The sequence below is a fragment of the Amblyomma mixtum genome, chromosome 3 (genome assembly GCF_055824585.1).
Source record: "Amblyomma mixtum isolate Tamu chromosome 3, ASM5582458v1, whole genome shotgun sequence".
NCBI lineage: Eukaryota > Metazoa > Arthropoda > Arachnida > Ixodida > Ixodidae > Amblyomma > Amblyomma mixtum.
The window spans coordinates 20,807,359-20,821,522 of NC_143014.1; the positions used below are offsets into that span (position 1 = coordinate 20,807,359).

The following is a 14,164-nucleotide window of genomic DNA, read 5'->3' on the forward strand; positions in this document are numbered from 1 at the left end:
CGGACGAGGAGCGCGAACAGGCGCCGCAGCCTTGGCTGCGTTGACTACTATGTATGAAACGGAGTATAGTGAAGCGCGGACGACCAACTCAAAGCAATGAGACATGATCTGGAAAAAAAAGATTCAAAGCACTCAAACGCAGCAGTAACAAAACCTTATCCGCGATTGTTTATGACAGGTCTCAATGAATTAAGAACATTTATTTGTTTCGCAAGGCAAGAAATGTCAACAAGAAACAAATATGAAAGGCAAAAATCGGACCAGCTGCTTTTTCCCAGGTGGTGGCAGTGAGGACAGTTAAACTTTAAGCTTAAAAGCTGGGAAATGGGCAACATATCTAAGAACACCGTGAAGTTATCACTTACATCTTAGCGTATCAATTTTATTATGCAACGCGAACGCAAACATCGCCGTTTAGAGATATTTATTGCGCTGACAAGTCGCTTCTGTCCGAACCGGCTGGCATAGCACCGCCATTCAGTGAAAGCTGCTTGCATATACAAGCCTCAATAGCGTAATGAGCATGTGCCCACAATTTTATTGTGTACGCGAGGCTTTTGAGTGCATTACGCCATGTTGTCTAGTGTCTCAAGACCCAGCGGTGCACCACTGTCAATGCATCCATATAATTCCATCACAAGCGTTTCCTTACAGTGCAAACGTGCGTGTCTTTTGGAATGGTGCCGCTGCGGCCGGAGATGAAACCCGCGACTTCTTGGTCGACATCAAACAAGCACAGTCCCATAGTCGTTCTCAACGACTCATCCATCATCATGCTGAAGGCTTTTTAAAAGAAATTGCGCAACAGCTCTCCAACTGCAAAACGGAATCAAGGGTCAACCTATGTTCTGAATGCATTTCGGAGCCCTTCCCTACGGCGTCCCTCTTAGCCTGAGTCGCTTTGGGACGTTTCGGACGCTTTGTCTGTGGTGCACCGCTGGGTCGTGAGACACTCGACAACATGGCGTAATGCACTCAAAAGCCTCGCGTACGCAATAAAATTGTGGGCACATGCTCATTACGCTATTGAGGCTTGTCTATGCCCTGTGCTAAAAAGTGTACAGGCAAGGAAGTTGTGCTTTAAAAACAACGGCAAACGTCTGAGCTGTCTCACTCTTATTTCTTTGTCTCATAGCCGGCTTGGCCATGCCAGGAGAATCGAGGTGTGCATGCAAAACTGGAATTACTGTAAGCACGCAGCTGCGATGTGTCTTCATGTGAATAACTAGCCAGAAAATTCATGCACCAGCCAGCTGCAGAAATGGGGCAAACCAAGTGGAAAGCCATAGAGGCGCCCAGAATGTTTAGACCTCTTCCCCAGCGAGTATGAAAAGTCGTCACGCTGTAGATTGCACTATTTCATTGCTTTATTAATTGCATCAATACTGAACACTTGAAACATTCTTTCTGGTCAGCAACGGTTCAGTTTACCCATTTTTTTGTGCGTTTGACGTGCCGTACCTTCAAGCTGCAGTTATTTTTTGATTGAATCATTAATATGTTCGTCTCTTGTCTCATCCTCCGTAATAGGCCGGGACAGTAGCATTCATGACACAAAGCCTACTGACCTAAACCTCCTTTTAAACTATCCGGACATAGTGTGCCTTTTCAGAGAGGTATTGGAGCTGCAGAATAAAAACGCTGACGATGGCACTTGTACAAACGTGGTCAATGACACTGTTGAGCAAGTGCCAGAAACATTGAAAAATGAGACCTTGAAGGACTTCTGCACCCAATGGGCATCGACCTGTTCAAAGGCACCTCGGTGTTCTTGAAAACAAAAGTACTCAAGTGAAGGATTTTGTGGGCGAAATGGACATTCAAAGGGCTGAAATCTAGAACACAAAAGTAGTAGGCAAAGAATCTCCATCTGAATCCAAACTTTATTTCACAAATGTGCATACAGTCTTTAGAATGAGCCACAAGCCAAAAGTTAAAGAAAATAGCTTGAAAATGCCTGTGGCTCATCTAAGAGTCATTACAAAATAATAAATAAAATAAACGCATACATACAACGGTGGCAGGTCGCATCTGACCTGTGCCTTCACACCACAGGCCAGGCACACTGCTCACGGTAACTTAACTTCAGTAAAAGGTAGCCAACACACCTCATATATATCGCATCGTATCATGTTTGCAATTCTGACAATTTGCAGATGGCATAAACCGCATCGACTTCGCATACGCAGCAAGAAAGCGCATGCCATCCGCACAAAATTGAATGATGAAGAATTGAAAAAAGCTGCCGAACAACTTTGAAAGACCTCATCGTACACAAGTGTTGCAATGCACTACGGTTTGTTTTCCAACAGCATACAACGTTACTGAAAAGAAACATATGCGGTGCTTAGTGATGCAATCGCAACACTGTGTTCACTTGTGCAACAGCAAGCTTGAAGGCAAACTTTGCAAAGTCTACTTTTCATAACAACAAGCAAAGATATTTAACCAGGGATCAAGACGGAAGCGATACCCCGAGAACAGCTCCAACAAAAGCTTGGCGTCCGCATTGTGCAGGTGAGTTTGCTTGCTGTTTCACCTTTCATGAGTTGCTGCATGTCCGGTCTTCTATCGGTTGCTCATTTGAATTGGCTTTTTATTTGCAGGAAACAATACAGATGAATCCCTGCGGGTGGCATAAGGCTAAAGGCTTGGAAGCCTGACGAGGCCTTAGACCCCTCACATCAGTTACAGCCTGCAGCAGCAGACACACATTTTCTGAATTTGAGCATGTACGCGGTTGCAATAGGATAACGTGTTCACGCTTTTCAATTAGAACACAATGAATACGAGAAATACACAGTACAATGCAGCAATATAACTTAAGTGCAGTTCGAAAGTTTGGAGCAGGAATGACGGTACATATTCATCCATGTACACATGAAAGAAACTAAGCCATAACTTGCGTACGTTGCGTACAAACTGGCGTTGCGTACAAACTGCAAGTTTCTAATAACACCATTGAGCAGAATTGAGTATTACCTTATATCACAGTCTAACGAAGACCCAGGCACTAATTCCAATTATTCTTTTTCTATTCAGGACTCATTGTGCTTCCAGAGCAACCATGGCTATGCTGCAGCCCAGATGGAATTACAAAAATTGGCAGTGAAACTGTAATGATTGAGATCAAATGCACTTACAAGCATAGAGCGGAATCTTTCATCAGCAATAAAGACTAAGCTTGCTTCCCTACTTAGCATTCAATGGGGACGTGACTGTGTTGAAAAACACACCTAGCTATTATACTCAAATTCAGGTTCAAATGTATATTCCAAACCTGCAGACGGCCCTACTCTCTGTTTACAGTCCAGAGCATTCAGTATTAGTTCACGTAAATAGGTACGAGGCTTTCCTATGGGATCTGATTCCCGAGATGGAGTAGTTTCATTTCAAATTTCTAATTCAGACTTTGTCTAGATTTCGTGCTTTAATTTCTTGGCTCATGCCTTGTTCATGTAAAATATCTGTTTTGTATATCCGCCTTATGCCATGTGATTTGCATACTGGTTTTGTATTTCTGCCTTGTTTAGTTTGAACCCTTCTCTATATATGATTTTATTATACTGTAGTGAAACCTATTTCATCATTTCGTATTTCAAGGTTAGGTACATTTATGTGGATTTGATGGTATGGCATATCGGGTTTAATGTCCATGCTTTGCGTCGTGCGCGTGTGTTTGTACTGTGTCCTACCAGACCTTCACGCGCGTGCGACTTGTATATATTTATATTTATCATGTATATATGTGAATAGATTTATTGTCAGTGTACCCCTCCCCCTGTCCTTCCTACTACCCCCTCACCCCTTTCCTTTCACTTCTACACACTGCCTGCTATCCTTTATTTCCGCTGCCCCAGCTCAGGTGCTTCCAGCCGCGATAGCAGATGCCGGGGTAGCAAAAATTATTTTACCTTCCATATTCAATGCAAATAAAAGCCACTACTACTACTACTTAATGTCCAAAAACTACTCAGGCCATGAACGACACCTTAGTGGAAGACTCTGGATATATTTAGACCACCTGGGGCTTTTATGTGTTTCGAGTCTTTTTGTTGTAATATTATATTTAACTGGCCCACAGCTTCAAGCATTGCGTACACAGTTGTTGTTCGTCTGTGTTGCCGTGCCGATGTCATTTGCTACGGTAGGGATATTTTATAAATTGAAATGCTAAGCGTTCACCTATTACAGCCTATAGAATATCCTGTCGAGCATTTGCTTGCCTTTTACAAACAGCACTGTGTAAATAGAATGGCAACCGTCACAAGCCTGCATTACATTCCATTTATTTGTCATGTAGTTATTTGTCCTGTTATTCGTTTGTCATTTGTATGTTGTGCATTGGGCTGACGGCATAAACGTTGCAATGCATAGTTGTCGCTAGTCTGTGTTGTCATTTTCCGCAATCGGATGGAGCTCACATTCAATAAACAAGTGTTCTGTGATATCGTTTGGATGCCAAGCGCTACTTCACCCATTTGCAGTTTTGTACGGCTGAAAAGATGAAAAAAGCAGGCATCTGCAGTGCAAAAAACATGGTGACCATAACACAACCACTCCTCACAAAATAAAAGTGAAACAAAAAACAGTGATCTGATTAATCTACCCATGTATTGGTTAAGCACCACAAAATTAGTGTCAGGTCACTTGGGTGGTAACATGAAATTGCAGAACTAGTTTGTATCTTGCAAACGCAATTCATGACTACCAATCAATTTATGGACCGCATCAAGCAAGCAGTCCTACTTCTCAATTATTGGTGCTGCATGTTTAAAAGGACATCTTGAATAAACAGCGCGAACGAAGACGAGCACAAAAGACAAGGAAATGTCTGCGTTCGCGCTGTTTATTCAAGATGCTTAACCAACTAGCCCGCCAAAACGTGTTAACGCAGCTTAAAAGGACAGCACACATTGAAATGACTTTGTTGATACGTGCGATCAGGCTCAGCACTACTCTGTTTCTTGGAAAACAATACCATTGGGTTACTTTTTCTACATGGATGCACACAAATGCAATCTTGTATGTCTTCTCCATGTCATGATTAGACAGTTGACCACCCTTTGAATTAAAAGGAGGCATATAGCACCACACCTTTCCCTTCTGCAATTATGCGTACGCTCGGAAATCCTTTGTCTCCAAATCCCTTAGTCTGAGAAGCTGCAGAAAGCCAGTGTCTTGAGTTATGAACGAGTCAGTGTGTCGACTTCCGCACACTTGAGATATGAAACTTATCATGCCATTAGGAATTATGCCAATTGAGATCTTTAGCGTGTATCCTCTCTTGTAATATGAATACAGCATGTGCTGACAATCACGATTTGAGGGTGTTTCTGAGCGTATCTGGGCGTTCTCCCGTGCGATGATCAACGTCGACATACACAGAAAGCATGTCTGTGAGTGTTCGTAGAGGCGTTCAGTCAGTCTGTTTGTTTGCGGATGATACGCCGTGGTCTTCCTCTGAGTGGTGTGAGTAAGCTCGAAGATAGCCCGCATTAAGTTAGCCGTAAAGGCGGTGCCACGGTCCGTGATGACGACCGATGGTGCACCATGACGAAAGACTATGGATGTTACAAAAAACGGGGCCAGTTCGGTTGCAGGAGCGCGGGGCAGCGGCTGTCCCTCTGCTTACCGCGTCAAGTAGTTTGTCGCCGCAACGATCCATTTTTTCTCCGATGACGACACCGGGAAAGGGCCCAGCAAGTCCATGCCCACTTTTTGGAATGGTGCTGTAGGCAGCGGTATGGGTTGGAGAAGCCCTGCTGGTTTCACGGGTGGCGTTTTTTGCCGTTGGCAGTCGCGACACGTCTTCACGTAGTGCTGGACTGAAGACGGCAACTTGCACCAATAGTACTTCGAATGGATGCGTATGAATGTTCGGGTGACACCGAAATGGCCGGCCGACGGCTCGTCATGGCAGGCGTGCAAGATTTCTGGATGGAGTTCGTATGGCACAACCAGAAGAAAGGTTTCCTTGTTATGTCCGACGTTCCTCTCGTACAGGACGCGATCTCGGGGGCTGCACGAAAACAAACCGCGGACGAAAGCCCGTGGAAAAGCGACGTCAAGGCCCTCGAGATGTTCGATGAACGGGCGCAACTCGGGGTCAGCCCACCGACGCTGGGCCATAACGGACGACGTGACAACAGCAAAAAATGGTCAGTCGTCCACGGTGTCAGGCGGGGCAACGTCAACAGGTGCACGCGACAAGCAGTCGGCATCATTGTGCTTACGACCGGACTTGTGAACAACTGTGGTGTCGTATTCTTGGAGCCGGAGGCCCCACCTCGCAAGCCGACCCGAGGGGTTTTTGAGGTTGGCAAGCCAGCATAACGAATAATGATCACTCACAGCTCGAAACGGGCGACCATACAGATAAGGTCGGAACTTTATGATTGCCCAGACTACTGCTTGGCATTCCTTCTCCATGGTGGAGTAATTTGCCTCTGCTTTCGAGAGGGAGCGGCTAGCGTGCGCTTTAACTTTCTCATTGTCATCTTGCCACTGAACGACAATAGCGCCGAGGCCAAGAATATTGGCATCGGTATGAATTTCGGTGGCAGCTTGTTCATCAAAATGGGCGAGTATCGGGACAGTCTAGAGCCGCCTGCGTAACTCGCTGAAGGCGGTCTCTTGATCCTCGTGCCATGCAAAAGGGACATTACCTCCAGTAATAGTGTAAGAGGCTCCGCAACTGTTGGAAATTTTCGATGAAACGCGTGTACTAGGCACAGAGGCCCAAAAACCTTCGAACGGACTTTTTGTCGGTCCGGCGCGGGAACTGTGCAACAGCAGCAGCCTTCTCTGGGTCTGGACGAACGCGCTCAAAACTTATCACGTGACCAAGAAAACGGAGCTCCTGGAAACTGAAGTGGCATTCCTGTGGTTTTATCGTCAACTGCGCGGAACGGAGGGCCTGTATGTAGCACCATTCGCAGCCGATTGAGGTGTACCTCGAAGCTAGGAGCAAAAATAACGACATCGTCAAGGTACACTAGGCACGTCTGCCATTTCAGTCCACAGAGAACGGCGTCCATCATCCGTTGGAAGGTTGCTCACGTGGAACAGACACCGAAGGGCAGCACACTGAATTCATAAAGACCGTCCGGAGTCACAAACGCTGTCTTCTCTCTGTTCATTTCGTCCACTTCGATCTGCCAGTAGCCATTCTTAAGGTCGAGTGAGGAGAAATATTTAGCATTACGCGGTCGATCAAGGCGTCATCGGTGCGTGGAAGTGGGCATATGTCCCGCTTCGTGACCGGACTTAACTTACGATAATCCACGCAGAATCGCAAAGTGTTGTCTTTTTTTCTTCACCAGCACCACAGGCGAAGCCCAGGGGCTGGTGGACGGCTTGACTAATTCGCCGGTAAGCATTTCTTGCACTTAGCTCCGTATAGCCTCTCGTTCCATCGGCGACACTAGGTATGGGTGCTGGGATATCGGGCTTATCTCCTCGTTGACAACAATGCGGTGTTTGGCTACTGGGGTCCGCCCTACCTTTGAGGACGTGGCAAAGCACCCGGGAAAATTCTGAAGCAGCCCTAACAGGCGCCGCCTTTGACCCGAAGAAAAGCCGGGATTGATGTTCACGGCAGACAGACAGAACGCTGGGTGCATCGCGTACTGCTGGCAACGGCGATTCCAGAGCATGTATTTCAGCGGGCTCAATAAACTTGGTGACATATGCAACGGCCGTTCCTTTCGCAATAGGCTGAAACTCGGTTCCGAAATTGGTAAGCAAGAGTGTCACACAGCGATCCTGTAAGCGCACAAGCCCTCTTGCAACGCAGATACCCTTCTCGAGTAGAAGGCTCACGTTTCTTTCCGCCAGAACATCGCGGTCACCGGGTGAGTCGCTTTGCACTGGGACCATCATGCTGCGCCGCGACGGCACCGTCACGTCGTCAGTAGCAACACACAAGGCGGGCATCCCGGGTTTGCGCAATAGCTTGGGTGGCGAAAACGTCCTGCGCGGCTCCTGTAAATTGATAACAGCGCCGTTAGCTTCCAAGAAGTCCAGGCAGAGTATGACGTCGCGCGAACACTGCGGTAGGACCACAAAGCCACAAATATAGACGAATCAGTAGATTGCAACCCTCGAGTACAGCTGCCAGCAGAAGTAATTAGGTGCCCCCCCCTCCCCCCCCCTCCCCCCCCCCCCCCCCCCCCCCCCCCCCCCCCCCCCCCGCTGTGGAGGATCTGAGGCCCAGCCCACGAGGTTAGTACTTGCTTGAGTTCCGTTGCCAGCTCACTGCTCATGACCGGATAGTGCGCTCCGGTACGGTATCCACCAAAGCGGTAACTGCAAAATCGTCGATAGCGGCCAGTAAGTCCAAAGCTGCGTATCCGTTGTTAGTACCACGTGTCTTCGTTTGAAAGCCGTCATCTGGTTGTAAACACGATGGAGGGCGTTCGACTGTTCGCTCGTCAGCGGCCTCAGCTCAGCAGACCGCTGGGTCTAGTTTTCCCGACGGGGACTAGGTGAGCGGCCAGAACGGCTTGTCGAGGGACGGGGGCTCGGCGAACGATAGCGGGTAGAGGTAGGTGAGCGATACTCGGGACGAGGGAGATCACTGTAGCCCTGGAACGTCGACAGGTAATCCTCGATTTCGCGGGGGCGTACACCGTTGCGTGGGCACGGGGCCTTCGAACGAAAACCACGAAGGCCAGCTCGGCGATAAGGACACAGCCGCAACATGTGTCCAGCCTCGCCGCAGTGGTAACACACGTCAGTCTTCCGGAGTCGTGCTTCGGCCAGCAGAGGTACACGAGAGGGGCAAGGCTGGAACGCAGGTGAATTGGCGCTGAAAAAGCTAAGGCCGCTGTTCTGCCGGAGTGCCGACACGTACTTCTGCGGAATGGGCACCGGGCGCCGGCAGTAGGGCAGCAGGCACAACCGGTTCTGGGACCACCTGCATCACTTCGTATCGGATAACTTCCGCTAACGACGGAAACTGCGCCGTCGGTGGCTGTGCAGATAAATGCATCTGGCGTAGCTCTTCTCTCACCACAGACCGGACGAACTCCCTCAGGGCGTCGGCGGAGCCGCTGGAGTCGGACGCACAGACGGCTTTGACGTCGCGGTAGTAGTAGCGAGCGCGTTGTTGCGGGTTGTTTTAGACAGTTGTGTCCCCCACTAGAATTTCCGCAGTGGTGCCAGGTGGTTTACGCACAAGCCCAGCGAATGGTTCCTGCTTGATGCCAGGCATCAGGTAGCGCACTTTGTTATGCTCGGGCATGTTCGGATCCGCCCTTTTGAACAGGCGGGTCATGTCTTCATAGTACATCGCGACGCTCTCATTCGGTCGCATGGTTTCGGAATTTTCCAGCAATCTCCACCAGAAAGAGTAACGAAGACTTGCCGCAGTCGCACTGCCACAGCAGAGAAGACTGCACAGAATGCCTGACTCGCCCACAGGCCCACTTTTTCCTCGTCGTCTGCTCTCTCTCATATGTCGGATCAAGCTTAGCGGTACTCTGTTTCTTATAATACAATAAATCTTCAACCTTCTGGTTACTTTTTTTTACATGGATGCATACAAATGCAATCCTGTATGTCTTCTCCATGTCTTCTAATTCCCTTAGTCTGAGAAGCTGCAGAAAGCCAGTGTCTTGAGTTACGAACGAGACAGTGTGTCGTCCTCCGCACACTTTAGATATGAAACATCATATCATTAGGAATTATGCCAATTAAGATCTTTTGCATGTATCCTCCGTTGTAATGTGAATACAGCACTTGCTGACAATCACGATTTTAGGGTATTTATGAGCGGATCTCGGTGCACTCTATTATTAAGATGCTATTTGGATAGTTTTCTTTAAATGAGCAGGTAGAGAAAGCTTGATTATTTCCCCGGAAGGCATGAAGACACAGTCTTTCAGGACAATGCTTAGAATACCAAGTGTTACCCTAAACACTGTTGATGCTGTTGTGGCTGTGTTGATGAAAATTGCTCGCAAGGCACTGTACGGTATCCCCTGCCGTAGCTTGGCGAGGAAAAAGCACAGATTGTATTCCCTTGACACTGCATTGCACCTGTACTTGGGTGGAAGCAACAAGTTCAAAAGGAGGCAAATGATTTGCAGCGTCACATCACACAAATCTCGCAGTGTGTCTTCCTTTTCTTTAGAGACTCGAAGCCATGAAATGCACAGTTCCTCTTCCAATTTCTATCTGTGCTTGCAACCTTCAGGAGAGAATAAACACACAGCATGATGAAATCAAACAGAGAATACACTTAATTAAGAGGAACAACAAAAAAAATAATAATATTTATACCCTTCTACCACTAAAATCATTTATTCTCAAAAAAAAGTAAGCACCACCCACATTTATGAAATGAAAAAATGAATTCTAGGCAGGAATAACAAATTAAAAATGAACTTCGCCCAATAATTCAAGTAAATTGCAATAAAACAACAACCTTTGTGCTAGCAGCAAGACAACACCACAGTTCAACGTAACAGATACGTAAGAAATGACAGCATCATCGTGGAACCTTGTGACTAATTTTTCTGTGCACAACTTTAGTAGACGCCTCTGTGTCATTTGTCGCTGAAAGTAGTTCGCTTTCCTAGAGTCGCGCATTCTTCTGTTTGGCATTTCTTAAAGAATTAAACAGAAGATATGCTGTGGTGTCTAGACAAATTTTTAGTGTTGCATAGGGCAGCTGAAAGGGCAGTTTTAAAAGCAAATGTATGCCGCAGCGGTGTCAAGTTTTGTCTGCACTGATTATACATGGCTCCACAATTAAAAGGTGTCCTTACAGTATCTTTCTTTGGAATGGAATGATTTTTTTCTCCTGGGCCACACACACGCACCAAAGGATGTGCGAAGAAGTAGCTGTGGTTCTCTCCAGAGATGCATCTCCGAGGTCCATTACGTTCAAGTCATGGCACGCACCATCCAGGATGGAGGTTTCTGGCGCCTGTATCAGCTGCGCTACCTGACGAATGTTCATCTCCTGCATCAAGTTGTCTAGATGAGATTGCCTGGTTGAAACGCTTTTGCCACCTGCATTGCATAATCAGAGGCCAACATCAATTAATGCCGCTTTCGTGTAGGCTGCAAGCAAACCTATCATGCAATCAAAGCACTGAGTGCATGTCCATACAGCTTTTATTCATATTATGCAGGCGTTCTTTTATTAAGGAAAGGAAAGTCGACAGAACTCATTAAACAACGCCCCGCCGCGGTGGCTCAGTGGTTACGGCGCTCGGCTGCTGGCCCGAAAGACGCGGGTTCGATCCCGGCCGCGGCGGCTGAATTTCTTGAAGGCGAAATTCTTGAGGCCCGTGTGCTGTGCGATGTCAGTGCACGTTAAAGAACCCCAGGTGGTCGAAATTTCCGGAGCCCTTCACTACGGCGTCTCTCATAGCCTCAGTCGCTTTGGGACGTTAAACCCCAATAAACCAAACTAAACCAATCATTAAACAACATAAGGCTAGTTTCTACTGGAAGCCTCACCTTTTCGCTTTCATTCTTTTGTGCCCTTTTCCTGTCAGGTGCCTTTTTTTCTGTTGACAGGCGGACAAATGGTTCGGACGTAGGATGGATGCTGGCTAAAATCGCTCTTGCAGTTGCCCACAAAATGAATGCTGCAAATTCGGGCACGCCACTTGACAACCATGGAGTTCCATCGGTACTGTATACTAAAAAGAAAAGAATTGTGTGTTGTCAATCGCCAAGGCACACGCGCGCGCACACGCATATACACATGCATGTAAGCACAAGCACGGACACACACGAACGAACGAAAGAAAATCGCACAAGCTTCGAAGGTGGCAACTAAAAGAAACCACACCAGTTCCTCAAGCATAGGAAAATACTAAGTGCCAATGATATTCGCAGGTTAAAATATCGCCATAATAAAGCGGCAACAAAAAGCAAACGAGCACACAAAGATTGTTCAAATTAAAAGCGGTCCCTTCCGGTGCGATAAAGCTGCTTTCCCAAAGCCTGAATTGTAGGCGCCGAACCTTTGGCAAGTTGACAGCGCAAGGCCTATTAAACCGCGCGATTGCATGCGAGTGTGAACTTTCAAGAACGACGACTACGTCTAAAAAAACAATGGGAATCAAGACGCAATGTTGTTCTCACCATGCAGCCGCAGCTCGACTTTTACAACACGTGCGTGCGAGAAGGCAGCCAGTACCAGCAATCATTACTGTAGTCGTCGCGTGCATGCGCTGCGTTGCATACTGGTTCAGCTAGTCGAAACGAACGAAAGAGATATAGCTTGTCGCCTTCCTTGCTCGTACCACCTGCCCGGGAATCGGTGCAGTTTCCCAGGTGGATGGCGTCCCTTGGTCTGCACCCACGACACGGCGATACATCGGAGCTCGCTTGGACAGGGCCGCTTCAGCGAAAGCGCCGCTACACGAATGTGTGCACCTAGCTAGTCCCTTCCCGGATGCCGCCGCGAGGGGAGACTGCCGTCGCGCGGCCATTTGGGTTTACAATTTCGAAAACGTGATTACCCTCGCCGCTGTGGCTCAAGTTCTAGGGACTGGAACCGAATCCGTATTTTTGCCCGAAACCGGAATCCAGCCGAGCCCGTATTTTTTTCACCACCTTGGAACTGAGCCCGAACCGGAACGATTCAAACGAACCGTTCCAAACCGGTTCGGTACTCGGTTCAGCCCCACTTTCCTTGCAAAACGGAATACTCCTCTTTTTCTCTGACAAAATTAGATGTGCAACCACGCAGATTTGGCCACCGGAAGCTGTCTGCACTAGGCACGGCTGAAAATGGCCCCCAGTGCGCTACAACAAAAATACGGGATTCTAGGAAGGTAACCCCACTGGTGATTCTGTAATGTGGTTTCGGCAATTCTAAAGCATTTTACGACAGACTGATTCGAAATCATCAGTTTATTAGATTCACATTTTTGCAGATAGTTTTAATCACATTGTTAGCACTGCTCGAACTCATAAAGCACCGAGTGAGAATATCTTCCCTATATTTGTGTCGTATACCACAAATTCGTGAAACATAGGTGAAACGACACAACCACGTTGTGCAACATTTACTTTCCGAGGCATTCGTTGTCTCAAACAGCATATACGAACTAACACCCGCCGCGATGACTCAGTGCCTCTGTCTCTCGGCTGCTGATGCGAACGTAGCGTGTTCGACCTCGGTCACGGCGGCCCCATTTCGATTGTGACGAAATGCAAAAACGCGCGTGCGTTGTGCGAGGAGGCCAGCGCACGTTGAAGGATCCAAAGTGGTGTAAGTTGGTCTAGAGTTTAGCATCCCGCATAAACCCCTTGTCGCTTCGACACGTTGAACCCCGATAGTATTAGTATTATTACAAAATAATGCCTGCATTAATTGCTGCAACCTTTTTTTTTTTTACAAGCCGGACATTATTATTTATTTATTTATACAGAATACCCCTAAAGGCCCTCGAGAGGGTATTACATAGGGGGGGGGGGGGGGGGCACAGGCAATTGAACAGAATAAAAAAAACCACAAATATAAAACAAACAACAAAAGCACAAATAAGACACACTGGATGAAATAAGTAAGCAAAAGAATCAATCAAAAGCACAAATAAGACACGTTGCATGACATATAAGTAAGCAAAAGAATCAAAAGAATGGCGGCGAGGCAAAGAACGAAGATTACTGCATTATTAAAATTATACAAACAGAACACTAATACAATGAATCTAGTTGCACGCCACGGAAATAAGCAAGGAAAGACAGGCCTGTAGCAGCGGCAGAGACATTTAAGGGAATCAAATTAATAAACGCTACACAAAGGAGTAATGCGGAAATGCATGCGCTCGCTGGTACACGCGATAATGATTAAGTACAGAAAGATGCTTCTGCAATGAAATGTAACAGTGAACAAATGATTTTATGTTATGCCGACGCGAAGAAACGGTCCTCCCTATAAAAAAAATACATACCAATCGTTTGCGGTAGGCTTCGTCACGCTTTTCTTGAACTGGTGAATATTGAATTCTCTGTCGGGCGGTTTATATCTGCCTCGTTTTCTTTCGCACTTCGGGTTCTTGGTGTCTGATACGAGCGGCATATGCTTATTGGCGTCCTTTTCTAAAACGCTTGGGCCAAGACACACGTGGAACATTCACAGTCCGCCTCGGCTGCATTGAATGAAATGTTTTTAGCACTTATTCTCGGC

At 47.1% G+C, this 14,164-nt stretch overlaps 1 protein-coding gene and 1 pseudogene across 6 annotated transcripts in view; one reads left to right on the forward strand and one right to left on the reverse strand.

Annotated features, from left to right (window-relative positions):
• The window catches only part of LOC149349400 (uncharacterized), a 59,615-nt gene that overhangs the window by 15,804 nt on the left and 29,647 nt on the right, over positions 1–14,164 (reverse strand). For 2 of the 6 annotated variants that reach the window (XR_016290057.1, XR_016290058.1), the window contains exons 2-4: positions 11,476–11,660; positions 10,830–11,022; positions 8,214–10,195 (exon numbers count right to left, since the gene is read on the reverse strand). The exons of 2 other annotated variants lie outside the window; for them this stretch is intronic. The gene's annotated coding sequence lies outside the window, so the exon portion shown is untranslated. Of the gene's footprint in view, positions 1–8,213; positions 10,196–10,620; positions 11,023–11,475; positions 11,661–14,164 lie in introns of those variants that run through there. 2 more of the 6 variants (XR_016290060.1, XR_016290059.1) reach the window with 2 other exon arrangements.
• On the forward strand, positions 962–6,336 carry LOC149349401 (uncharacterized; annotated as a pseudogene).